The following is a 27776-nucleotide window of genomic DNA, read 5'->3' as shown; positions in this document are numbered from 1 at the left end:
GTTCCTTCTTTGAAGAAGGATTAGGGCACAATGACGGAACAACAATCTCCTGATTGATATTCTTATTAGATACCACCTTAGGTAAAAACCCAGGTTTGGTACGCAAAACTACCTTATCTGCATGGAAGATCAGATAAAGGGAATCATATTGTAAGGCAGATAACTCGGAAACTCTACGAGCCGAGGAAATAGCTACCCAAAACAGAACTTTCCAAGATAAAAGCTTGATATCTATGGAATGAAGAGGTTCAAATGGAACCCCTTGAAGAACTGTAAGAACCAAATTTAAACTCCATGGCGTAGCAACAGGTTTAAACACAGGCTTGATTCTAACTAAAGCCTGACAAAATGCCTGAACGTCTGGAACATCCGCCAGACGCTTGTGCAAAAGAATAGACAGAGCAGAAATCTGTCCCTTTAAGGAACTAGCTGACAAACCTTTTTCCAATCCTTCTTGGAGAAAAGATAATATCCTGGGAATCCTGACTTTACTCCATGAGTAACCCTTGGATTCACACCAATAAAGATATTTACGCCATATCTTATGATAGATTTTCCTGGTGACAGGCTTTCGTGCCTGAATTAAGGTATCAATGACTGACTCGGAGAAACCACGCTTTGATAAAATCAAACGTTCAATCTCCAGGCAGTCAGTCTCAGAGAAATTAGATTTGGATGGTTGAAAGGACCCTGAAGTAGAAGGTCCTGTCTCAGAGGCAGAGTCCATGGTGGAAAGGATGACATGTCCACTAGATCTGCATACCAGGTCCTGCGTGGCCACGCAGGCGCTATCAAGATCACTGATGCTCTCTCCTGCTTAATTTTGGCAATCAGACGAGGGAGCAGAGGAAACGGTGGAAACACATAAGCCAGGTTGAAGGACCAAGGTGCTGCTAGAGCATCTATCAGCGTCGCCTTGGGACCCGTTGACCTGGATCCGTAACAAGGAAGTTTGGCGTTCTGGCGAGACGCCATGAGATCCAGTTCTGGTTTGCCCCAACGATGAATCAATTGTGCAAACACCTCCGGATGGAGTTCCCACTCCCCCGGATGGAAAGTCTGAAGACTTAGAAAATCCGCCTCCCAGTTCTCTACTCCTGGGATATGGATAGCTGATAGGTGGCAAGAGTGAATCTCTGCCCAACAAATTATCTTTGAAACTTCCAACATCACTAGGGAACTCCTTGTTCCCCCTTGATGGTTGATGTAAGCCACAGTCGTGATGTTGTCCGACTGAAATCTGATGAACCTCATTGTCTCTAGCTGAGGCCAAGCCTGAAGAGCATTGAATATCGCTCTTAGTTCCAGAATGTTTATCGGAAGGAGTGTCTCCTCCTGAGTCCACAATCCCTGAGCCTTCAGGGAGTTCCAGACTGCCCCCCAGCCTAGAAGGCTGGCATCTGTCGTTACAATTGTCCAATCTGGCCTGCGAAAGGTCATACCTTTGGACAGATGGACCCGAGATAGCCACCAGAGAAGAGAATCCCTGGTCTCTTGATCCAGATTTAGTAGAGGGGACAAATCTGTGTAATCTCCATTCCACTGACTGAGCATGCAGAGTTGCAGCGGTCTGAGATGCAGACGGGCAAACGGCACTATGTCCATTGCCGCTACCATTAAGCTGATTACTTCCATACACTGAGCCACCGAAGGGCGAGAAGTGGAATAAAGAACACGGCAGGAATTTAGAAGTTTTGATAACCTGGTCTCTGTCAGGTAAATCCTCATTTCTACAGAATCTATTAGAGTTCCCAGAAAGGAAACTCTTGTGAGAGGGGATAGAGAACTCTTTTCTTCGTTCACTTTCCTCCCATGCGACCTCAGAAATGCCAGAACTATGTCCGTATGAGACTTGGCAATTTGGAAATTTGATGCCTGTATCAGAATGTCGTCTAAATAAGGGGCCACTGCTATGCCCCGCGGCCTTAGGACCAGCAGAAGTGACCCCAGAACCTTTGTAAAGAATCTTGGGGCTGTAGCTACCCCAAAGGGAAGAGCTACAAACTGGTAATGCCTGTCTAGGAAGGCAAACCTGAGAAACCGATGATGATCCTTGTGTATCGGAATGTGAAGATAAGCATCCTTTAAATCCACTGTAGTCATGTATTGACCCTCCTGGATCATAGGTAGGATGGTTCGAATAGTCTCCATCTTGAATGATGGGACCCTGAGGAATTTGTTTAGGATCTTGAGATCTAAGATTGGTCTGAAGGTTCCCTCTTTTTTGAGAACCACAAACAGATTTGAATAGAATCCTTGTCCCTGTTCCTCCTTTGGAACTGGGTGGATCATTCCCATAACTAGGAGGTCTTGAACACAGTGTAAAAATGCCTCTCTCTTTATCTGGTTTGCAGATAATTGTGAAAGGTGAAATCTCCCTTTTGGAGGAGAAGCTTTGAAGTCCAGAAGATATCCCTGGGATACAATTTCCAACTCCCAGGGATCCTGGACATCTCTTGCCCAAGCCTGGGCGAAGAGTGAAAGTCTGCCCCCTACTAGATCCGTTACCGGATCGGGGGCCAATCCTTCATGCTGTCTTAGAGGCAGCAGCAGGCTTTTTGGCCTGCTTACCTTTGTTCCAAGTCTGGTTAGGTCTCCAGACCGACTTGGACTGGGCAAAAGTTCCCTCTTGTTTTGTATTAGAGGAAGTTGACGCCGCACTTGCCTTGAAGTTTCGAAAGGCACGAAAATTAGTCTGTTTGACCCTTGATTTGGACCTATCCTGAGGAAGGGCATGACCGTTTCCTCCCGTGATATCAGAAATGATCTCCTTCAAACCAAGCCCGAATAGGGATTGCCCCTTGAAGGGAATATTAAGCAGCTTAGACTTTGAAGTAACCTCAGCTGACCATGATTTAAGCCATAGCGCCCTACGCGCCTGAATAGCAAAACCAGAATTCTTAGCCATTAGTTTAGTCAAATGAACAATGGCATCAGAAACAAAATAATTGGCTAGCTTAAGTACTCTAAGCTTGTCAAGTATATCATCCAATGGAGTCTCTACCTGTAAAGCCTCTTCCAGAGACTCAAACCAGAAGGCCGCAGCAGCAGTGACTGGGGCAATGCATGCAAGGGGCTGTAGAATAAAACCTTGTTGAATAAACATTTTCTTAAGGTAACCCTCTAACTTTTTATCCATTGGATCTAAGAAAGCACAACTGTCCTCGACAGGGATAGTAGTACGCTTAGCTAGGGTAGAAACTGCTCCCTCCCCCTTAGGGACCGTTTGCCATAAGTCCCGTGTGGCGGCATCTATTGGAAACATTTTCTTAAAAATAGGAGGGGGAGAGAACGGCACACCTGGTCTATCCCCTTCCTTAGTAATAATTTCTTTAAACCTTTTAGGTATTGGAAAAAAATCAGTGTAAACGGGCACTGCATAGTATTTATCCAATCTGCACAATTTCTCTGGCACTGCAATTGTATCACAGTCATTCAGAGCAGCTAAAACCTCCCTGAGCAACACGCGGAGGTGTTCAAGCTTGAATTTAAATGTTGACATATCAGAATCAGGTTGAATCCTCTTCCCTGAGTCAGAAAAATCACCCACAGAAAGAAGCTCTCCTTCCTCAGCTTCTGCATATTGTGAGGGGGTATCAGACATAGCTACTAAAGCGTCAGTATGCTCTGTATTTCTTCTAACTCCAGAGCTGTCTCGCTTTCCTCGTAACCCAGGTAGTCTGGATAATACCGCTGACAGTGTATTATCCATGACTGCCGCCATGTCTTGTAAAGTAAACGCCATGGGCGCGCTAGATGTACTTGGCGCCTCTTGAGCGTGAGTCCCTTGAGCGGGATTTAAAGGTTCTGACACGTGGGGCAAGTTAGTCGGCATAACTTCCCCCTCGTCAGATTCCTCTGGTGATAAATTTTTTAAAGACAGAATATGGTCTTTATTACTTAAAGTGAAATCAGTACATTTGGTACACATTCTAAGAGGGGGTTCCACCATGGCTTTTAAACATAATGAACAAGGAGTTTCCTCTATGTCAAACATGTTTAAACAGACTAGCAATAAGACCAGCAAGCTTGGAAAACACTTTAAAGCAAGTTAACAAGCAAAAAATAAAAACGGTACTGTGCCTTTAAGAAAAATAAAAAAAGGTCAGAATTTGAAAAACAGTGAAAAAAGCAGTAAATCAAATGAAATTTTTGCAGTGTGTATAATAAGCTAACAGAGTATTGCACCCACTTGCAAATGGATGATAAACGATATAGACATTTTTTAACAGTCACAACAAACTGCCACAGCTTTGCTGAGGCCCTACCTTGCCATACAAACGACTTTGGAAAGCCTAAAAACCCTTTAGAGAGGTCCTATAGCATTCAGGAGGCTCCTGCAGGGAAACTGGATGTCTCAGTCTGTAAAAGATACTGCGCACTTAGGCGCAAAATTAGGCCCCTCCCCCTCATGTCCACACAGTGGGAGGCCTAAGGGAACTATTTCTAGGCAAATTTAAACCAGCCATGTGGAAAAACTAGGCCCCAATAAAGTTTTATCACCAACAAATATATAAGAACGTTTAAACACTCCCAGCAAACGTTTTATATGACAGGAATTGAAAAATAATAAGAGTATTACCTCTAACAGTAAGCATGATACTAGTCGCTATTAAATCACTGTAATCATGCTTACCTTAAATAAATCTGGTATCAGCAGCATTTTCTAGCCTTTACATTCTTCTAGAAAAAATTTAAACTGCACATACCTCACAGCAGGATAACCTGCACGCCATTCCCCAGCTGAAGTTACCTCTCTCTTCAGTTATGTGTGAGAACAGCAATGGATCTTAGTTACAACCTGCTAAGATCATTAGAGACCACAGGCAGATTCTTCTTCTATTTTCTGCCTGGGACAAAAATAGTACAACTCCGGTACCATTTAAAAATAACAAACTTTTGAATTGAAGAAAAAACAACTACATTTCACCACATCTCTCTTACTGCGTCCATGCTTGTCGAGAGTTGCAAGAGAATGACTGGAGGTGGCAGTTAGGGGAGGAGCTATATAGACAGGTCTGCTGTGGGTGATCCTCTTGGAACTTCCTGTTGGGAATGAGAATATCCCACAAGTAATGGATGATCCGTGGACTGGATACACCTTACAAGAGAAATAAGGGACTGCACATACCCCAATGCTGAGTAACAGCATGACTTGTCCCACACTGCAAGAGGTCCTTCTTCTCCTCCAGGAAATCTGTGGGAGCAAACTGAGTCTTAGATAATATCTGCTAAGACCATATTCAGCAGGGCAGCACACAGTATGGGAGGCACAGAGAGAATAAAATCCCCCCAGTTCCCAGTGCCTTAAAGCCACCTGTAGCTCTACTCGAGGCTGACAAGGAATACTGCTACACCCTATAGTAAAATAGCACACTTTTGTACCATTTTAAAAATAATAAACTCTTGATTGAAGAATCTAAACTAACACCTCACTTTACCTCTCCCTATCACTAACACAGGCAAAGATAATAACTGGGGTGGGAGGGAAGGGAGGAGCTATATACAGTCCTGCTGACCAGGAGGTGATATCCCATAAGGATGAAATCCGTGGACTCATCGTATCTTGTAAAAGAAATATGTGAAAGGCATGGGTGTAAGTTCCAAAGTGACATAACGGAGGTCAGTGCCTCCAGGGTAAAACAAACAGAGACATGAACAAGAAGCTTAATTAACACAATGGCTGACGTGTTTCGGCATTAGCTTTACTCATAAACATATATTAAATATACATTTAAAGATATATAGTAAACTGTATTTACTGTTAGCAATATTGATAATGAGACTGAATTTCTAGTTGTCTGCTGTCCCTAGTGGACTAAAAATGGTATGACAGACAAATGAATTGACTAATAGAGCCCATACATACAAGTAAGCCAAGGGACAAGCTCCGATAAGGGCCTATCAAAGGGACACACTTCGGTAAGTGTGTATCCAAAACGTTCACCAATGATTACAAAATAGATCCAGGGTTATCACTTGATAAACTCATGCAAGAGAAAGGAAAGGGTAATTTTTGGTCTTTTGCTGGAATTTTGACTGACTCAGAACTGCTGCCTTTTGAAACACAGTCTCTATAAAGCAAGCCTGGGCCTAACTTTCTTTATCCATAATTGCAATACTGAGGTGAACTGGATTTATCTGAAAAAGCTGAACTTCAAATTGGTTTATTTGGTGATGCATATGATTGCGCTATATTTTTAATGTTTTAAATCAAAGGTATTCTAAAGATATAATTAGATTGCAGCTGGAAATTTAAAGAGCATATTTGGTGTTTTAAGTATATCCATAGTCCTGTGAAAAATAAGAACCAGTCATATTTAGTGCTAAGTAATTTATTTGCTAGACAGGATTTTGCACTCCAGATTTATAAGTCACTCATTATTGTGAACTCTTTCAGAACTGTACATAAATTGGTCATTGTGGTTAAATCTCTGGTAGTTATTAATTAAGCAGTTAAGTTAGCGGTACATATTTTATTGTGGTATTTTAATGCTATTCATTGTGAGTAAGGTTAATTTTAAAGATATATTTTTTATGATCTGTTGCATAGAATATTGTAACGGTATAAGCTTGTATAATTGATTCATAATCTAGTTTCTACATAAATATAATTCAAGATGTTTATAAATGTAACTAATCTAGAACAAAGGAATAAATATTATTTTTTAATTGTTACGTATATACATTTTATTGGTTGGCAACTGCTGAAATAAGTACACCAACATTTTCTTGGAGGTTATTGCTAAGATAGTAATAAATAATAATTTTGTAACCTCGTATATACCGACAAGCTTTTGGCTCCTGTTCTGCTCCCTTTTCCTTTTGGCTACTACGGTTGGTTGAGCGGATAGGAATACCACTATCGCTATCAGAAGCCTTAAGTCTTGCCTGAAGCTAACTGGTGTAGCTCACTCCTTACTACCGTTTACCCCAAGATCCGACGCCTATCATAGGAACGGTACGCACTGACGTCAAAGAGGTCCAGGATCCAATGAGGAGGGTGATACGCCCACTGAGACGACGGACCCTGACCGCTTACTCAAAACATTTCCTCTGGTTGAGACAGGAGGGCTTACTCACCAGACCGGGATCACTTACAGAAGTTTCCCACCTTGTAATACACCAGTCGTACTAGACGGACACCGAAGGGAAAAATTGCTGATACACTAGTAATCGTTGCGAATTACCTGCACCCAGCTAAAGGGATAAGACAAGTACTGATACTTACCAACTTAATCATTGAGACTCAGTCTTAAAACTATACTTTTTTTCTTATCTGTATAAGAAATCCTTGACTCGATACCCATCTAACTGAACTTTCAAAAAAACATAATTTATGCTTACCTGATAAATTTATTTCTCTTGTGGTGTATCCAGTCCACGGATCATCCATTACTTGTGGGATATTCTCCTTCCCAACAGGAAGTTGCAAGAGGATCACCCAAGCAGAGCTGCTATATAGCTCCTCCCCTCACTGCCATATCCAGTCATTCAACCGAAACAAGCCGAGAAAGGAGAAACCATAGGGTGCAGTGGTGACTGTAGTTTAATTAAAATTTTGACCTGCCTTAAAAGGACAGGGCGGGCCGTGGACTGGATACACCACAAGAGAAATATATTTATCAGGTAAGCATAAATTATGTTTTCTCTTGTTAAGTGTATCCAGTCCACGGATCATCCATTACTTGTGGGATACCAATACCAAAGCTAAAGTTCACGGATGATGGGAGGGACAAGGCAGGAACTTAAACAGAAGGAACCACTGCCTGTAGAACCTTTCTCCCAAAAACAGCCTCAGAAGAAGCAAAAGTATCAAATTTGTAAAATTTGGAAAAAGTATGAAGGGAAGACCAAGTTGCAGCCTTGCAAATCTGTTCAACAGAGGCCTCATTTTTAAAGGCCCAGGTGGAAGCCACAGCTCTAATAGAATGAGCTGTAATCCTTTCAGGAGGCTGCTGTCCAGCAGTCTCATAGGCTAAACGGATTATACTCCGAAGCCAAAAAGAAAGAGAGGTTGCAGAGGCCTTCTGACCTCTCCTCTGTCCAGAGTAAACAACAAACAGGTTAGATTTTGGCGAAAATCTTTAGTAGCCTGTAAGTAAAACTTCAAGGCACGGACTACGTCTAGATTATGCAAAAGACGTTCCTTCTTTGAAGAAGGATTAGGACATAACGATGGAACAACAATCTCTTGATTGATATTCTTGTTAGAAACCACCTTAGGTAAAAACCCAGGTTTTGTACAGAGAACAACTTTATCTGAATGAAAGATCAGATAAGGAGAATCACAATGTAAGGCAGATAACTCCGAGACTCTTCGAGCCGAGGAAATAACCATCAGAAAAAGATCTTTCCATGAAAGAAATTTGATATCAATAGAATGAAGGGGTTCAAACGGAACCCCTTGAAGAACTTTAAGAACCAAGTTTAAGCTCCATGGAGGAGCAACAGGTTTAAACACAGGCTTAATTCTAACTAAAGCCTGACAAAATGCCTGAACGTCTGGAACTTCTGCCAGACGCTTGTGTAAAAGAATAGACAGAGCAGAAATCTGTCCCTTTAAAGAACTAGCTGATAATCCTTTGTCCAAACCCTCTTGGAGGAAGGACAATATCCTAGGAATCCTAAACCTACTCCATGAGTAATTCTTGGATTCACACCAATGAAGATATTTACGCCATATCTTGTGGTAAATTTTCCTGGTGACAGGCTTTCATGCCTGTATTAAGGTATCAATTACTGACTCGGAGAAGCCACGCTTTGATAGGATCAAGCGTTCAATCTCCATGCAGTCAGTCTCAGAGAAAGTAGATTCGGATGATTGAAAGGACCTTGTATTAGAAGGTCTTGTCTCAGAGGCAGAGTACATGGTGGAAAGGATGACATGTCTACTAGGTCTGCATACCAGGTCCTGCGTGGCCACGCAGGCGCTATCAATATCACCAATGCTCTTTCCTGTTTGATTTTGGCAACCAGACGAGGGAGCAGAGGAAACGGTGGAAACACATAAGCCAGGTTGAAGAACCAAGGCGCTGCTAGAGCATCTATCAGTGCCGCTTCTGGGTCCCTGGACCTGGATCCGTAACAAGGAAGCTTGGCGTTCTGGCGAGACGCCATGAGATCCAATTCTGGTTTGCCCCAACGGAGAACCAATTGAGCAAACACCTCCGGATGGAGTTCCCATTCCCCCGGATGAAAAGTCTGACAACTTAGAAAATCCGCCTCCCAGTTCTCTACACCTGGGATATGGATCGCTGACAGGTGGCAAGAGTGAGTCTCTGCCCAGCGAATTATCTTGGAGACTTCTGACATCGCTAGGGAACTCGGCAAGCATTTAGAAGTTTTGATAACCTGGACTCCGTCAGGTAAATTTTTATTTCTACAGAATCTATTAGAGTCCCTAGGAAGGAAACCCTCGTGAGAGGAGATAGAGAACTCTTTTCTTCGTTCACTTTCCACCCATGCGACCTCAGGAATGCCAGAACTATCTCTGTATGAGATTTGGCAATTTGAAAGCTTGACGCCTGTATCAGGATATTGTCCAGGTAAGGAGCCACCGCTATGCCTCGCGGTCTTAGGACCGCCAGAAGTGAGCCCAGAACCTTTGTAAAAATTCTTGGGGCTGTAGCCAACCTGAATGGAAGAGCTACAAATTGGTAATGCCTGTCTAGAAAGGCAAACCTCAGGAACTGATGATGATTCTTGTGAATCGGAATGTGAAGGTAGGCATCCTTTAATTCCACTGTGGTCATGTACGGACCCTCTTGGATCATGGGTAAAATGGTTCGAATAGTTTCCATCTTGAATGATGGAACTCTGAGGAATTTGTTTAGGATCTTTAAATCCAAAATTGGTCTGAAGGTTCCCTCTTTTTTGGGAACCACAAACAGATTTGAATAAAACCCCTGTCCTTGTTCCATCTGCGGAACTGGATGGATCACTCCCATTACAAGAAGATCTTGTATGCAGCTTAGGAATGCCTCTTTCTTTATCTGGTTTGCAGATAATCTTGAAAGGTGAAATCTCCCTTGTGGAGGAGAAGCTTTGAAGTCCAGAAGATATCCCTGAGATATGATCTCCAACGCCCAGGGATCCTGAACATCTCTTGCCCACGCCTGGGCGAAGAGAGAGAGTCTGCCCCCTACTAGATCCGTTGTCGGATAGGGGGCCGCTCCTTCATGCTGTCTTAGAGGAAGCAGCAGGCTTTCTGGCCTGCTTGCCCTTGTTCCAGGACTGGTTAGGTTTCCAGGCCTGCTTGGATTGAGCAAAAGTTCCCTCTTGTTTTGAAGCAGAGGAAGTTGATGCTGCACCTGCCTTGAAATTTCAAAAGGCACGAAAATTAGACTGTTTGGCCTTTGATTTGGCCCTGTCCTGAGGAAGGGTATGACCCTTACCTCCAGTAATGTCAGCAATAATTTCTTTCAAACCAGGCCCGAATAAGGTCTGCTCCTTGAAAGGAATGTTGAGTAATTTAGACTTTGAAGTCACATCAGCTGACCAGGATTTGAGCCATAGCGCCCTACGCGCCTGGATGGCGAATCCGGAATTCTTAGCCGTTAGTTTAGTCAAATGAACAATGGCATCAGAAACAAATGAGTTAGCTAGCTTAAGAGTTCTAAGCTTGTCAACAATTTCAGTCAATGGAGCTGTATGGATGGCCTCTTCCAGGGCCTCAAACCAGAATGCCGCCGCAGCAGTGACAGGCGCAATGCATGCAAGGGGCTGTAAAATAAAACCTTATTGAATAAACATTTTCTTAAGGTAACCCTCTCATTTTTTATCCATTGGATCTGAAAAAGCACAACTGTCCTCAACCGGGATAGTGGTACGCTTTGCTAAAGTAGAAACTGCTCCCTCCACCTTAGGGACAGTCTGCCATAAGTCCCGTGTAGTGGCATCTATTGGAAACATTTTTCTAAATATAGGAGGTGGGGAAAAGGGCACACCGGGCCTATCCCACTCCTTACTAATAATTTCTGTAAGCCTTTTAGGGATTGGAAAAACATCAGTACTCACCGGCACTGCATAGTATTTATCCAGCCTACACAATTTCTCTGGCACTGCAATTGTGTCACAGTCATTCAGAGCAGCTAATACCTCCCCAAGCAATACACGGAGGTTCTCAAGCTTAAATTTAAAATTAGAAATCTCTGAATCAGGTCTCCCTGATTTAGAGACGTCACCCACAGACTGAAGCTCTCCGTCCTCATATTGTGACGCAGTATCAGACATGGCTCTTACAGCATCTACGCGCTCTGTATCTCGTCTAACCCCAGAGCTATCGCGCTTGCCTCTCAATTCAGGCAATCTGGATAATACCTCTGACAGGGTATTATTCATGATGGCAGCCATGTCCTGCAAAGTAATCGCTATGGGCGTCCCTGATGTATTTGGCGCCATATTAGCGTGCGTCCCTTGAGCGGGAGGCAAAGGGTCCAACACGTGGGGAGAGTTAGTCGGCATAACTTCCCCCTCGACAGACCCCTCTGGTGACAATTGTTTTATAGATAAAGACTGATCTTTATTGTTTAAGGTGAAATCAATACATTTAGTACACATTCTCCTATGGGGCTAAACATAATGAACAAGTATCCTCTGTTTCAGACATGTTTGTACAGACTAGCAATGAGACTAGCAAGCTTGGAAAACACTTTAAAGCAAGTTAACACGCAATATAAAAAAACGTTACTGTGCCTTTAAGAGAAACAAATTTTGACAAAATTTTAAAAACAGTGAAAAAAGTCTCTTTTGAGGTTTTATAAATGAGAATTCTTATCGTTGAAAATTGCACATTGTTTTTTTGGTGTTTAGTCTTTGAAATACCCAAACCAACCCGTCTGGCACCAACAACCATGCCACGTTCAAAGTCACTTAAATCCCCTTTCTTCCCCATTCTGATGCTTGGTTTGAACTAACTTCAGCAAGTTGTCTTCACCACGTCTAGATGCCTAAATGCATTGAGTTGCTTCCATGTGATTGGCTGATTAGCAATTTGTGTTACCAAGCAATTGAACAGGTGTACCTAATAAAGTGGCCGATGAGTGTGTATATATATTTATATATATATATATATATATATATATATATATGGGTGTGTATATATAGTTATATAGTTATATATACAGAAATGGTAGGAACTGTACTCTTACTAACCAGGGTGCTGGGGGGCGATAATAGAAAGTATACAGACCTCACCCGCTGGATTTCAGACAAACTTCAGTATTTCTTTATTCTGGTGACGTTCGAGGATAATCTCCCCTTCCTCAGATGGGTTGGTCTGAAATCCAGCGAGTGCGTTCTGTATACTTATATATAATATTTTATCCTAATTGTGGTACAGGAATGTATAAAATGCCCAACATGTCAACTGCAGCAAACTATGGGGCAAGGGATGGTAATTGGTCCTTAAAAATTAAGGGTTGCTTATCCTTCTAGGATGCAGGTAATCATCAGAAAAATAGCAATCACTTGCTGCACCAACCAAAATAGTTTTGGTATGACTTATCTCTATATTAGGAATTACATGCTCAGACAGCTATTAGGAGGGTTGGGAATTTTGCTATTCTCATAACCCCCCACAATAACTAGAGGGACACAATCCCTTATTGAAAGCAGCAATCCTGCTCCATCAAATAAGTGCTCTTTATCTGCTCAGCTGCCAACTGAAAGTCATTTTTATTAACAGAGATTATAGAATGGGTTTCTGGTGACCCTTAAAAGGAGAGTGTACTGTCAAATTGGTTTCCAATATACCAGTTCCAGAGTGCAAAACCTATGGGAAATTGCACCTTTATAATTATTTTTTTATATGAAATAGCTGTTCCTGCTTATTAAAAACAACCCAATCAAATAGCTGAGCTTGCAGGAGAGCAGACCTCATTATCTTATCTCTCTCTATATAAACACAACCTCCTCTCTCACTGTAAACTCAAAGACCAATAGTTATGGCTCAATTATCTAAAGCTCTCTGTTCAGACGAGAATCTAAAATGATCGGTCAGTGCCATGAAATCTGTGACAGGATGATCTAAATAATAATTTAAAATTATATGTAAAAGTAATATTTATTTAATCCATTTAAAACATTAGACAAAAAAGGTAAAGTGCACGATCAGAGCAAAAAACGTCTGACCGGTTTCGGTCTAATTTAAATATCTAGTATATTTCTTGTTGACAAAATTATCTAAATCTATCACCACCTCTCAGAGGTTTGTGAATATCTTCTATTTCTTGCCATGTAAATGAATTGACTTTTTGGTGGTGAAATGTCTTGACAAAAACAAACCTTTGCTCACCCCTGAGTATGATAGATCTTCCCTGATACAAGTGCCCACATCACGTGTTGTTCTACCAACATATTGACGGTGGCACAAAATGCATTCATGACATAGATCACAAAAAAGTTGTGGTGCAATTAATGCACTTTTTTGTTTGAAAAATCTCATGTGACCTAAAACTGTCACTGCTTTGAACATAATAATTTACAGGTTTTTCTGTCACATCTAAAGGTACCATTAAAAAATAACCACAAACTGTGTGGTCTAGTGTTCCTCAAGAGGCTAAGAGATAAAATATTCCCTAATGTGAGGTTATTTTAAATACAAAACAGCATCCTTTTGACACCACACCTTTCAGTTGTTTATCACCTAATCGAATAGGCAAGTTTTAGATGTCTATCACTAGCGGATACTTGAAGGTAACACACATATATATATATATATATATATATATATATATATATATATATATATATATATATATATATATACATACATATATACACACACACACACTGATGTTGCCACTCCAGTGTACATCAAGCTGACACGACACAAGTGAATACAAACCCACACTATATTACATTGCACTTACTTCAAGACATCGCTTTTCAGTGATTGTTACAATAGGTGGTATTGACTTTCCTTTAGAATCCGGATCATTATGTTTTATAGAGGAGACGTCATTATTAAAATTGTATTTTAGGTATTGTAATTGTAATTGTAATTGTACTTTTGATGTTTGTATTAACTAGTTTGGTGGTTATATATGCCAGCTTTCATCTATTTTAATCTAGTAGAATTTATTGTATTAAAGAGACAGTCTACACCAGAATTGTTATAGTTTAAAAATATTGATAATCCCTTTATTACCCATTCCCTAGTTTTGCATAACCAACAGTTCTATAAATACACTTTTTACCTCTGTGATTACCTTGTATCTAAGCCTCTGCCCCCTTATTTCAGTTCTTTTGACAAACATCCATTTTAGTCAATCAGAGCTGGCTCCCTGAAACTCCACATGCGTGAGCACAGTGTTATCTATATGACACACATGAACTAACACCCTCTAGCAGTGAAAACGGTCAAAATGCCCTGAGAGAAGAGACGGCCTTCAAGGGCTTAGAAATTAGTATATAAACCTCCTAGGTTTAGCTTTCAACTAAGAATACCAAGAGAACAAAGCAAAATTGGTGATAAAAGTAAATTGGAAAATTTATTAAAATTACATTCTCTATCTGAATCATGAAAGTTTATTTTGGACTAGACTGTCCCTTTAAGAGTTTAACACCCATATGCTTCTTAGTACTTAACTTTCTTGACAGCGAGAGTCCACAAATGAATTCATTATTTTTGGAAATACAACACCTGGCGGCCAAACGGAAGCAAAGAAACCCTAAGCAAAGCTTCAAATATCCCTCCCACTTCCCCTAACCTCCCTTTAATTCAAGCTGAGGATAAGGAAAAGTAGAGAGATACAAAGGGTACAGAGGTGCCAGAAGACTATCGCCATTACAGAATTTCAGGGCGGGTTAGTTGACTCTCAGTGCTAAGAAAGAAAAGAATTTATCAGGTAAGCATACATTGTTTTCTTTCTAAATGGCAGTGAGAGTCCACAAATTCATTCATTAATTGTAGGAAACCAATACCCAAGCTAAGGACAACACAAATAAAGAAGGCAGTCGTAAACAGTAGTCACCACCCCTAGAAGAACTTTTCTCCCAAAAGAAACCTCAGTTGAGGCAAAAATATCAAATTTGCCCAACTTAGTGAAGGTATGTACCGAGGACCACATAGCAGCCTTACAGATCTGTTCAACTGAAATCTCATTCCTGAAGGACCACGACAAAACCACTGCACAAGTAGAATGAGCAGTGATCCTTGAAGGAGGCTGTAGACCCGCTTCAATATATGCCATGCGAATCAAGGGAGATTCAGTACTGGAACGCTGTTAAACTAGTAGAGTAGATTACTTATAATACAGAGGGATAAGTACGGATAAGGACCAGTAATACTGAAAAAGCTACCATATATGAATATTTCAATCCAAGAAATAAGAATACCCAAACACTGCTAATGAGATGAGTTCATCAGGCATGACTAATAAGACCTTGGCCTTCGAAAAAGCCGGTTCACCCGGCTAAACATGTCAGGAGAAGGGGGAATTGGGTCCCCTCTATTTTAGAGTTTAGTTGAACTATTAGTAAGTTAACAAATGATATCTGAGCTGACGAATTAATGTATACTCAGATTAGTCAGTCAGTTCATTTGTTTAGGAGCATGACTCCAATACATTGAGACCTGTCGTCTCATTAAGCGGTTACTGATATTACCGCTGCTCTCTTTGGTCGGATACTCTGCTACACTTTTATATAGTAACTATCAGACAGTAATTTTGTTACGCTACAGATTTGTAACATCTTGCATAGTCTTATATTTATAACTTTACTTGTAGCGAGTAATCGCAACCAATGCAGTTTGAACACATTTACTGGTCATTGTATTTAAGGGATTAAGTCATAGGCTGGGTATGTGTCTCTGCCATCACTATATAATGAATAACTAATCTATTTTACAATTGTGTATAAGAGAATGAATTTTTTAAAAATATAGGGTTAGCATACATCTCTAAGTAACGTGCAATTGCCAGGACGCTGCCGCGATACAGTTGCAGTAGTGTGCCATAATAACAACACTGTAATACCTAAGTATGCAACCCTAGTATTGCATTGATATGTATATATACACCATCAGTTGGTGGAGATTAGTTAACATCTAACGTAATTAGTCTTCTCTAGTTATGTATCTACTCTTAGATCATAAGGTATAAGAACAAAGAACTCCTACATAAACTGCCGATTTCAACATTAACCCGGTAAACTCTTTTTATGCAACCATGATTTAATTTTTATACTGGCATTTGGCTCTCTCTGCAGTTCCCTATGAATGTACAAAGGCAAGCGTATAAATTGAATATTTACTGTCGCTAGTTTAACACATGCCTAACCACAGAGAATCCTGAGGGAATTAACTAACTCCCTGATTTGTATTAAGTTATAACCACTAGGCTGCAATATAGCCAGCATAAATATACTGAGACTAACCGTCTACCCTAAGGGGGTTTAGCCTGCCATCAGTATCCTTAACAGAATTGAGCCACACTCATGGATGCCGTTTAATTCTTATTTACCATTTGGTATAATCGGTACAGTTCTTTACTTTGCTTCTCTAGAAGCAGGTCACAATATTGCTATATTGCTCACTATAGTGAATAGGATACCATAACCAATCCTAACTATTATGAGAAGCTAATACACCTTATACTCCTATAGAACGGAGCTTACTATGATCCTGACAAGTGATTATTTAATACATTACTAAGAGAGCGACGCTCACATGTGAACAAAACCTGAAACAGGAGACACTGTTTGAGTGATGACCAGCACTTAGTTTGATAAGAGTAATTCCATTTATTGGTCTTACACATAATATATAGTGTCCATCTCATTACTCATACATCCTTTATATATCTGGGTCATTTCACAATTAATGTGACTTCAGTTTAACTTTACATCTGACTAATCAGTAGTATTATAACACAAGGTCAGACACCTCATAGCAACTACACAATACTATCTAATAGTTCTCTAGTGTTTTTAAATGCAACCAAGTTTTAAATTGTTCTAATAAAGTGTTTATGGTTTTAATGTGTCCTTTTTTTCACATACACCACGCTACATTCTCATACACTAATGAGGGGGCGAGTGCTTCCAAGTGTACTCTTTTTTTTGTAACCACTAGGTTACTTTTTGCATTGTGAATAAGTACACAGCACCCAAGGGCATCTGATAATAAAATAAGGCCAATTTTTGACCATTACCAGCCCATCCCTCTTGATTTCCAGTAGTGCCATCACACAATTTCCCCTTTCACATTCATGACTAATAAGACCCCCATAATAAAAAGTATGATTAAGACTTGGAAGTCCACAACCAGTAATATGATTATATTTATACAGAAGATAAGGTATAAGGTCTCTGGTCATGTGAATAGAGCACCAAGATAAGACATTTCTCTGGAAATGCTGAGAAAACACCAAACATGAACAAGATCAGTGTATAAAATAAGCATGGGAAAACCTGAAGTGCTAAAAACACCAGATATGAGAAATAGTCATCATATCTGGGCAATTTAAATAAACAAAACAAAAACGCTGGTAAGCTAAAAAACAGAATTTATGCTTACCTGATAAATTACTTTCTCCAACGGTGTGTCCGGTCCACGGCGTCATCCATTACTTGTGGAATATTCTCTTCCCCAACAGGAAATGGCAAAGAGCACAGCAAAAGCTGCCCATTTAGCCCCTCCTCGGGCTCCGCCCCCCAGTCATTCGACTGACGGTTAGGAGAAAAAAAGGAGAAACTATAGGGTGCCGTGGTGACTGTAGTTTATAGAGAAAGAAATTTTTCAAACCTGATTAAAAAACCAGGGCGGGCCGTGGACCGGACACACCGTTGGAGAAAGTAATTTATCAGGTAAGCATAAATTCTGTTTTCTCCAAAATTGGTGTGTCCGGTCCACGGCGTCATCCATTACTTGTGGGAACCAATACCAAAGCTTTAGGACACGGATGAAGGGAGGGAGCAAAACAGGTTACCTAAACTGAAGGCACCACGGCTTGCAAAACCTTTCTCCCAAAAATAGCCTCCGAAGAAGCATAAGTATCAAATTTGTAGAATTTGGCAAAAGTGTGCAGAGAAGACCAAGTCGCTGCCTTACATATCTGATCAACAGAAGCCTCGTTCTTGAAGGCCCATGTGGAAGCCACAGCCCTAGTAGAGTGAGCTGTGATTCGTTCAGGAGGCTGCCGTCCGGCAGTCTCATAAGCCAATCGGATGATGCTTTTCAGCCAGAAAGAAAGAGAGGTAGCAGTAGCTTTTTGTCCTCTCCTCTTACCAGAGTAAACGACAAACAAAGATGAAGTTTGTCTGAAATCCTTTGTTGCGTCTAAATAGAACTTTAAAGCATGGACCACATCTAAATTGTGTAACAAATGTTCCTTCTTTTAAACTGGATTCGGACACAGAGAAGGAACAACTATTTCCTGGTTAATATTCTTGTTAGAAACTACTTTTGGAAGAAAAACATAATTTATGTAAGAACTTACCTGATAAATTAATTTCTTTCATATTAGCAAGAGTCCATGAGCTAGTGACGTATGGGATATACATTCCTACCAGGAGGGGCAAAGTTTCCCAAACCTCAAAATGCCTATAAATACACCCCTCACCACACCCACAAATCAGTTTAACGAATAGCCAAGAAGTGGGGTGATAAGAAAAAAGTGCGAAAGCATATAAAATAAGGAATTTGAATAATTGTGCTTTATACAAAAAAATCATAACCACCTCAAAAAAGGGTGGGCCTCATGGACTCTTGCTAATATGAAAGAAATGAATTTATCAGGTAAGTTCTTACATAAATTATGTTTTCTTTCATGTAATTAGCAAGAGTCCATGAGCTAGTGACGTATGGGATAATGAATACCCAAGATGTGGATCTTCCACGCAAGAGTCACTAGAGAGGGAGGGATAAAATAAAAACAGCCAATTCCGCTGAAAAATAATCCACACCCCAAAATAAAGTTTAAATCTTATAATGAAAAAAACTGAAATTATAAGCAGAAGAATCAAACTGAAACAGCTGCCTGAAGTACTTTTCTACCAAAAACTGCTTCAGAAGAAGAAAACACATCAAAATGGTAGAATTCAGTAAAAGTATGCAAAGAAGACCAAGTTGCTGCTTTGCAAATCTGATCAACCGAAGCTTCATTCCTAAATGCCCAGGAAGTAGAGACTGACCTAGTCGAATGTGCTGTAATCCTTTGAGGCGGAGTTCTACCCGACTCGACATAAGCATGATGAATCAAGGATTTTAACCAAGATGCCAAAGAAATGGCAGAAGCCTTTTGACCTTTCCTAGAACCAGAAAAGATAACAAATAGACTAGAAGTCTTTCGGAAATCTTTAGTAGCTTCAACATAATATTTCAAAGCTCTAACTACATCCAAAGAATGCAACAATCTTTCTTTAGAGTTCTTAGGATTAGGACACAACGAAGGAACCACAATTTCTCTACTAATGTTGTTAGAATTCACAACCTTAGGTAAAAATTTAAATGAAGTTCGCAAAACCGCTTTATCCTGATGAAAAATCAGAAAAGGAGACTCACAAGAAAGAGTAGATAATTCAGAAACTCTTCTAGCAGAAGAGATGGCAAAAAGAAACAAAACTTTCCAAGAAAGTAATTTAATATCCAGCGAATGCATAGGTTCAAACGGAGGAGCTTGAAGAGCCCCCAGAATCAAATTCAAACTCCAAGGAGGAGAAATTGACTTAATGACAGGTTTTATACGAACCAAAGCCTGTACAAAACAATGAATATCAGGAAGATTAGCAATCTTTCTGTGAAAAAGAACAGAAAGAGCAGAGATTTGTCCTTTCAAGGAACTTGCAGACAAACCTTTATCCAAACCATCCTGAAGAAACTGTAAAATTCTAGGAATTCTAAAAGAATGCCAAGAAAATGATGAGAAGAACACCAAGAAATGTAAGTCTTCCAGACTTGATAATATATCTTCCTAGACACAGATTTACGAGCCTGTAACATAGTATTAATAACGGAGTCATTAAGGAACAATACTTTTCCAAGAAAGTAATTTAATGTACAGAAAATGCATAGTTTCAAACGGAGGAGCCTGTAAAGCCCTCAGCACCAAATTGAGACTCCAAAGAGGAGAGATTGAATTAATGACAGGCTTGATATGGACCAAAGCCTGTACAACACAATGAATATCAGGATGATTAGCAATCTTTCTGTGAAAAAAGAACAGAAAGAGTAGAGATTTGTCCTAACAAAGAACTGAAGACAAAACCTTATCCAAACCAACCTGAAAAAATAATAAAATTCTATGAATTTTAAAAGAATGCCAAGAAAAGTAGGTCTTCCAGACTCAATATAAATCTTTCTAGAGACAGATTTATGAGCCTGAAACATAGTATTAATCAATGAGTCAGAAAAACCTCTATGACTAAAAACCAAGCGTTCAATCTCCATCCCTTCAAATTTAATGATTTGAGATCCTGATGGAAAAAATGGCCTTGAGAAAGAAAAGGTCTGGTTTAAACGGAGGTGTCCATCGTTGGCAACTGGCCATCCGAATGAGATTCGTATACCAAAACCTGAGAGGCCATGCTGGAGCTACCAGCATAACAAACAAATACTCCATAAGAATTTTGGAAGAAGAACTAGAGGCGGAAAGAAATAGGCAAAAAGATAATTCCAAATAAATGTCAATGCATACACTACTTCCGCCTGAAGATTCCCGGACCTTAATAGGCCCCTGGGAAGTTCTCTATTCAGATGAGATGAAAAACATATCTGGGTAAGAGAGACCATTCTCCCGGAAGAAAAGCTTGATTAACAGAGATAATCTGCTTCCCAAATATCTATACCTGGGATAAAAACCACAGAATTTAGATAGGAGCTGGATTTAGCCCAAGCTAATAACCGAGACACTTCTGTCACAACCGAAGGACTGATAGTCCTACTCTGATGATTGACATACACCATAGTAGTGATATTGTTTGAAAAACATTAAACGTCTCTTCTTCAAAAAGAAACAAACTGAAAAAAAAAACTCTGAGAAAGCACGGAGTTCTAAAATATCAAATGGTAATCTCGCCTCCTGAGATTTCCAAACCCCTTGTGCTGACAGAGATCCTCAGACAGCCTCCCAACCAAAAAGACTCGCATCTGTAGAGATTATGGTCCAGGTTGAAAGAAACGAAGAGACCTGTAGAACTAAATGATGGTGATCTTAACCACCAAATCAAGAGAGATAAATATTAGGATTCGAAGATTTAAAATGCGAAATCCTAGAATCCCTGCACCATAATTCAGCATAAAAGACTGAAAAGGTTTTTTCTATTGAAAAATAAGCAAAGGGAATTAAATCCAATGCTGTGGCCATAAGACCTAAAACTTCTATGCATATATAGCAACTGAAAGAAATAATAGAGACTAAAGGTACCGACAAACGGAACACAATAAAATTGTCTCTTGTCTGATAGAGACAAAGACAGAGACACAAATATCTGGAAACCTAAAAAAGGTGACCCTTGTGTGGAATCAAGAGCTTTTGAAAAAAAGATCCTCTAACTATGTCCTGAAGAGCAAAGTGAATCATATGAGATTCCGCATCCTCAGAAAATAATATGAATGAAAACAGAAAAATGAAAATATGCATTTATTGTATCTAATGAAAACAAATAATGCTATCACTGACCAAAAGGCAGAATAGTTTGAATAAAACTCCAAAACCTAGTTCCCAAAAATGGAACTGGAAGAAATACCCCAGAAGATTCCAGGTCTGAGCGGCGCTTGAACCCCATGGGTGCCCAGCCATGCTTCAACAGTACCCAAAATATATAGGACCGAAACACACTTAAAGAAAGTGTTAGCCTTACTGGAATAAAATCAAAGAAATTTGGACCGAATAGAACCAAATAAATTTAAAAAAAGTCTTAACCTGACCCTTGCCAGCCAAGCTGGAATACGGCACGTACATCGCAATATTAGGGAGCTGATTTCGAACTGAAAAATTTCCAATTATAAACATGTTACTTGGGAAAGAATTCAGGTTTAATTCTTATTTACCATTTGGTATAATCGGTACAGTTCTTTACTTTGCTTCTCTAGAAGCAGGTCACAATATTGCTATATTGCTCACTATAGTGAATAGGATACCATAACCAATCCTAACTATTATGAGAAGCTAATACACCTTATACTCCTATAGAACGGAGCTTACTATGATCCTGACAAGTGATTATTTAATACATTACTAAGAGAGCGACGCTCACATGTGAACAAAACCTGAAACAGGAGACACTGTTTGAGTGATGACCAGCACTTAGTTTGATAAGAGTAATTCCATTTATTGGTCTTACACATAATATATAGTGTCCATCTCATTACTCATACATCCTTTATATATCTGGGTCATTTCACAATTAATGTGACTTCAGTTTAACTTTACATCTGACTAATCAGTAGTATTATAACACAAGGTCAGACACCTCATAGCAACTACACAATACTATCTAATAGTTCTCTAGTGTTTTTAAATGCAACCAAGTTTTAAATTGTTCTAATAAAGTGTTTATGGTTTTTAATGTGTCCTTTTTTTCACATACACCCACGCTACATTCTCATACACTAATGAGGGGGCGAGTGCTTCCAAGTGTACTCTTTTTTTTGTAACCACTAGGTTACTTTTTGCATTGTGAATAAGTACACAGCACCCAAGGGCATCTGATAATAAAATAAGGCCAATTTTTGACCATTACCAGCCCATCCCTCTTGATTTCCAGTAGTGCCATCACACAATTTCCCCTTTCACATTCATGACTAATAAGACCCCCATAATAAAAAGTATGATTAAGACTTGGAAGTCCACAACCAGTAATATGATTATATTTATACAGAAGATAAGGTATAAGGTCTCTGGTCATGTGAATAGAGCACCAAGATAAGACATTTCTCTGGAAATGCTGAGAAAACACCAAACATGAACAAGATCAGTGTATAAAATAAGCATGGGAAAACCTGAAGTGCTAAAAACACCAGATATGAGAAATAGTCATCATATCTGGGCAATTTAAATAAACAAAACAAAAAACGCTGGTAAGCTAAAAAACAGAATTTATGCTTACCTGATAAATTACTTTCTCCAACGGTGTGTCCGGTCCACGGCGTCATCCATTACTTGTGGAATATTCTCTTCCCCAACAGGAAATGGCAAAGAGCACAGCAAAAGCTGCCCATTTAGCCCCTCCTCGGGCTCCGCCCCCCAGTCATTCGACCGACGGTTAGGAGAAAAAAAGGAGAAACTATAGGGTGCCGTGGTGACTGTAGTTTATAGAGAAAGAAATTTTTCAAACCTGATTAAAAAACCAGGGCGGGCCGTGGACCGGACACACCGTTGGAGAAAGTAATTTATCAGGTAAGCATAAATTCTGTTTTCTCCAAAATTGGTGTGTCCGGTCCACGGCGTCATCCATTACTTGTGGGAACCAATACCAAAGCTTTAGGACACGGATGAAGGGAGGGAGCAAAACAGGTTACCTAAACTGAAGGCACCACGGCTTGCAAAACCTTTCTCCCAAAAATAGCCTCCGAAGAAGCATAAGTATCAAATTTGTAGAATTTGGCAAAAGTGTGCAGAGAAGACCAAGTCGCTGCCTTACATATCTGATCAACAGAAGCCTCGTTCTTGAAGGCCCATGTGGAAGCCACAGCCCTAGTAGAGTGAGCTGTGATTCGTTCAGGAGGCTGCCGTCCGGCAGTCTCATAAGCAATCGGATGATGCTTTTCAGCCAGAAAGAAAGAGAGGTAGCAGTAGCTTTTTGTCCTCTCCTCTTACCAGAGTAAACGACAAACAAAGATGAAGTTTGTCTGAAATCCTTTGTTGCGTCTAAATAGAACTTTAAAGCATGGACCACATCTAAATTGTGTAACAAATGTTCCTTCTTTTAAACTGGATTCGGACACAGAGAAGGAACAACTATTTCCTGGTTAATATTCTTGTTAGAAACTACTTTTGGAAGAAAAACATAATTTATGTAAGAACTTACCTGATAAATTAATTTCTTTCATATTAGCAAGAGTCCATGAGCTAGTGACGTATGGGATATACATTCCTACCAGGAGGGGCAAAGTTTCCCAAACCTCAAAATGCCTATAAATACACCCCTCACCACACCCACAAATCAGTTTAACGAATAGCCAAGAAGTGGGGTGATAAGAAAAAAGTGCGAAAGCATATAAAATAAGGATTTTGAATAATTGTGCTTTATACAAAAAAATCATAACCACCCCAAAAAAGGGTGGGCCTCATGGACTCTTGCTAATATGAAAGAAATGAATTTATCAGGTAAGTTCTTACATAAATTATGTTTTTCTTTCATGTAATTAGCAAGAGTCCATGAGCTAGTGACGTATGGGATAATGAATACCCAAGATGTGGATCTTCCACGCAAGAGTCACTAGAGAGGGAGGATAAAATAAAAACAGCCAATTCCGCTGAAAAATAATCCACACCCCAAAATAAAGTTTAAATCTTATAATGAAAAAAACTGAAATTATAAGCAGAAGAATCAAACTGAAACAGCTGCCTGAAGTACTTTTCTACCAAAAACTGCTTCAGAAGAAGAAAACACATCAAAATGGTAGAATTCAGTAAAAAGTATGCAAAGAAGACCAAGTTGCTGCTTTGCAAATCTGATCAACCGAAGCTTCATTCCTAAATGCCCAGGAAGTAGAGACTGACCTAGTCGAATGTGCTGTAATCCTTTGAGGCGGAGTTCTACCCGACTCGACATAAGCATGATGAATCAAGGATTTTAACCAAGATGCCAAAGAAATGGCAGAAGCCTTTTGACCTTTCCTAGAACCAGAAAAGATAACAAATAGACTAGAAGTCTTTCGGAAATCTTTAGTAGCTTCAACATAATATTTCAAAGCTCTAACTACATCCAAAGAATGCAACAATCTTTCTTTAGAGTTCTTAGGATTAGGACACAACGAAGGAACCACAATTTCTCTACTAATGTTGTTAGAATTCACAACCTTAGGTAAAAATTTAAATGAAGTTCGCAAAACCGCCTTATCCTGATGAAAAATCAGAAAAGGAGACTCACAAGAAAGAGTAGATAATTCAGAAACTCTTCTAGCAGAAGAGATGGCCAAAAGAAACAAAACTTTCCAAGAAAGTAATTTAATATCCAGCGAATGCATAGGTTCAAACGGAGGGAGCTTGAAGAGCCCCCAGAATCAAATTCAAACTCCAAGGAGGAGAAATTGACTTAATGACAGGTTTATACGAACCAAAGCCTGTACAAAACAATGAATATCAGGAAGATTAGCAATCTTTCTGTGAAAAAGAACAGAAAGAGCAGAGATTTGTCCTTTCAAGGAACTTGCAGACAAACCTTTATCCAAACCATCCTGAAGAAACTGTAAAATTCTAGGAATTCTAAAAGAATGCCAAGAAAATGATGAGAAGAACACCAAGAAATGTAAGTCTTCCAGACTTGATAATATATCTTCCTAGACACAGATTTACGAGCCTGTAACATAGTATTAATAACGGAGTCATTAAGGAACAATACTTTTTCCAAGAAAGTAATTTAATGTACAGAAAATGCATAGTTTCAAACGGAGGAGCCTGTAAAGCCCTCAGCACCAAATTGAGACTCCAAAGAGGAGAGATTGAATTAATGACAGGCTTGATATGGACCAAAGCCTGTACAACACAATGAATATCAGGATGATTAGCAATCTTTCTGTGAAAAAAGAACAGAAGAGTAGAGATTTGTCCTAACAAAGAACTGAAGACAAAACCTTATCCAAACCAACCTGAAAAAATAATAAAATTCTATGAATTTTAAAAGAATGCAAGAAAAGTAGGTCTTCAGACTCAATATAAATCTTTCTAGAGACAGATTTATGAGCCTGAAACATAGTATTAATCAATGAGTCAGAAAAACCATCTATGACTAAAACAAGCGTTCAATCTCCATCCCTTCAAATTTAATGATTTGAGATCTGATGGAAAAAATGGCCTTGAGAAAGAAAAGGTCTGGTTTAAACGGAGGTGTCCATCGTTGGCAACTGGCCATCCGAATGAGATTCGTATACCAAAACCTGAGAGGCCATGCTGAGCTACCAGCATAACAAAACAAATACTCCATAAGAATTTTGGGAAGAAGAACTAGAGGCGGAAAGAAATAGGCAAAAAGATAATTCCAAATATAATGTCAATGCATACACTACTTCCGCCTGAAGATTCCCGGACCTTAATAGGCCCCTGGGAAGTTCTCTATTCAGATGAGATGAAAAACATATCTGGGTAAGAGAGACCATTCTCCCGGAAGAAAAGCTTGATTAACAGAGATAATCTGCTTCCCAAATATCTATACCTGGGATAAAAACCACAGAATTTAGATAGGAGCTGGATTTAGCCCAAGCTAATAACCGAGACACTTCTGTCACAACCGAAGGACTGATAGTCCTACTCTGATGATTGACATACACCATAGTAGTGATATTGTTTGAAAAACATTAAACGTCTCTTCTTCAAAAAGAAACAAACTGAAAAAAAAAACTCTGAGAAAGCACAGAGTTCTAAAATATCAAATGGTAATCTCGCCTCCTGAGATTTCCAAACCCCTTGTGCTGACAGAGATCCTCAGACAGCCTCCCAACCAAAAAGACTCGCATCTGTAGAGATTATGGTCCAGGTTGAAAGAAACGAAGAGACCTGTAGAACTAAATGATGGTGATCTTAACCACCAAATCAAGAGAGATAAATATTAGGATTCGAAGATTTAAAATGCGAAATCCTAGAATCCCTGCACCATAATTCAGCATAAAAGACTGAAAAGGTTTTTTCTATTGAAAAATAAGCAAAGGGAATTAAAATCCAATGCTGTGGCCATAAGACCTAAAACTTCTATGCATATATAGCAACTGAAGAGAAATAATAGAGACTAAAGGTACCGACAAAACGGAACACAATAAAATTGTCTCTTGTCTGATAGAGACAAAGACAGAGACCACAAATATCTGAAACCTAAAAAAGGGAGACCCTTGTGGTGGAATCAAGAGCTTTTGAAAAAAAGATCCTCTAACTATGTCCCTGAAGAGCAAAGTGAATCATATGAGATTCCGCATCCTCAGAAAATAATATGAATGAAAACAGAAAAATGAAAATATGCATTTATTGTATCTAATGAAAACAATAATGCTATCACCTGACCAAAAGGCAGAATAGTTTGAATAAAACTCCAAAACCTAGTTCCCAAAAATGGAACTGGAAGAAATACCCCAGAAGATTCCAGGTCTGAGCGGCGGCCTTGAACCCATGGGTGCCCAGCCATGCTTCAACAGTACCCAAAATATATAGGACCGAAACACACTTAAAGAAAGTGTTAGCCTTACTGGAATAAAAATCAAAGAAATTTGACCGAATAGAACCAAATAAATTTAAAAAAAGTCTTAACCTGACCCTTGCCAGCCAAGCTGGAATACGGCACGTACATCGCAATATTAGGGAGCTGATTTCGAACTGAAAAATTTCCAATTATAAACATGTTACTTGGGAAAGAATTCAGGAATTTGTTCCTTAATAAGAACAACCAAACTAGTATAAGCTTATAAGTTTTAGTCTTAGAACTCAATCTTGGAAGCCCAGAGTAACAGTTAAGAATTGAAATCCAATTATAAAACAAATAATTGATTATCTTAGAACAAAAGAAATATGGATTTTATAAAATCACAAAATTCTTCTAGCTAAAATAGCTAAAGACATAGATTAACCCTCATTTGCGAAAATATCAATAAAATGAAGACACAAATGAAATTATTAGCATGA

Source organism: Bombina bombina, chromosome 2, assembly GCF_027579735.1.
Source record: "Bombina bombina isolate aBomBom1 chromosome 2, aBomBom1.pri, whole genome shotgun sequence".
Taxonomy (NCBI): Eukaryota; Metazoa; Chordata; class Amphibia; order Anura; family Bombinatoridae; genus Bombina; species Bombina bombina.
The sequence above is the reverse complement of the archived record's forward strand: the minus strand, read 5'-3'. Positions refer to the sequence as shown.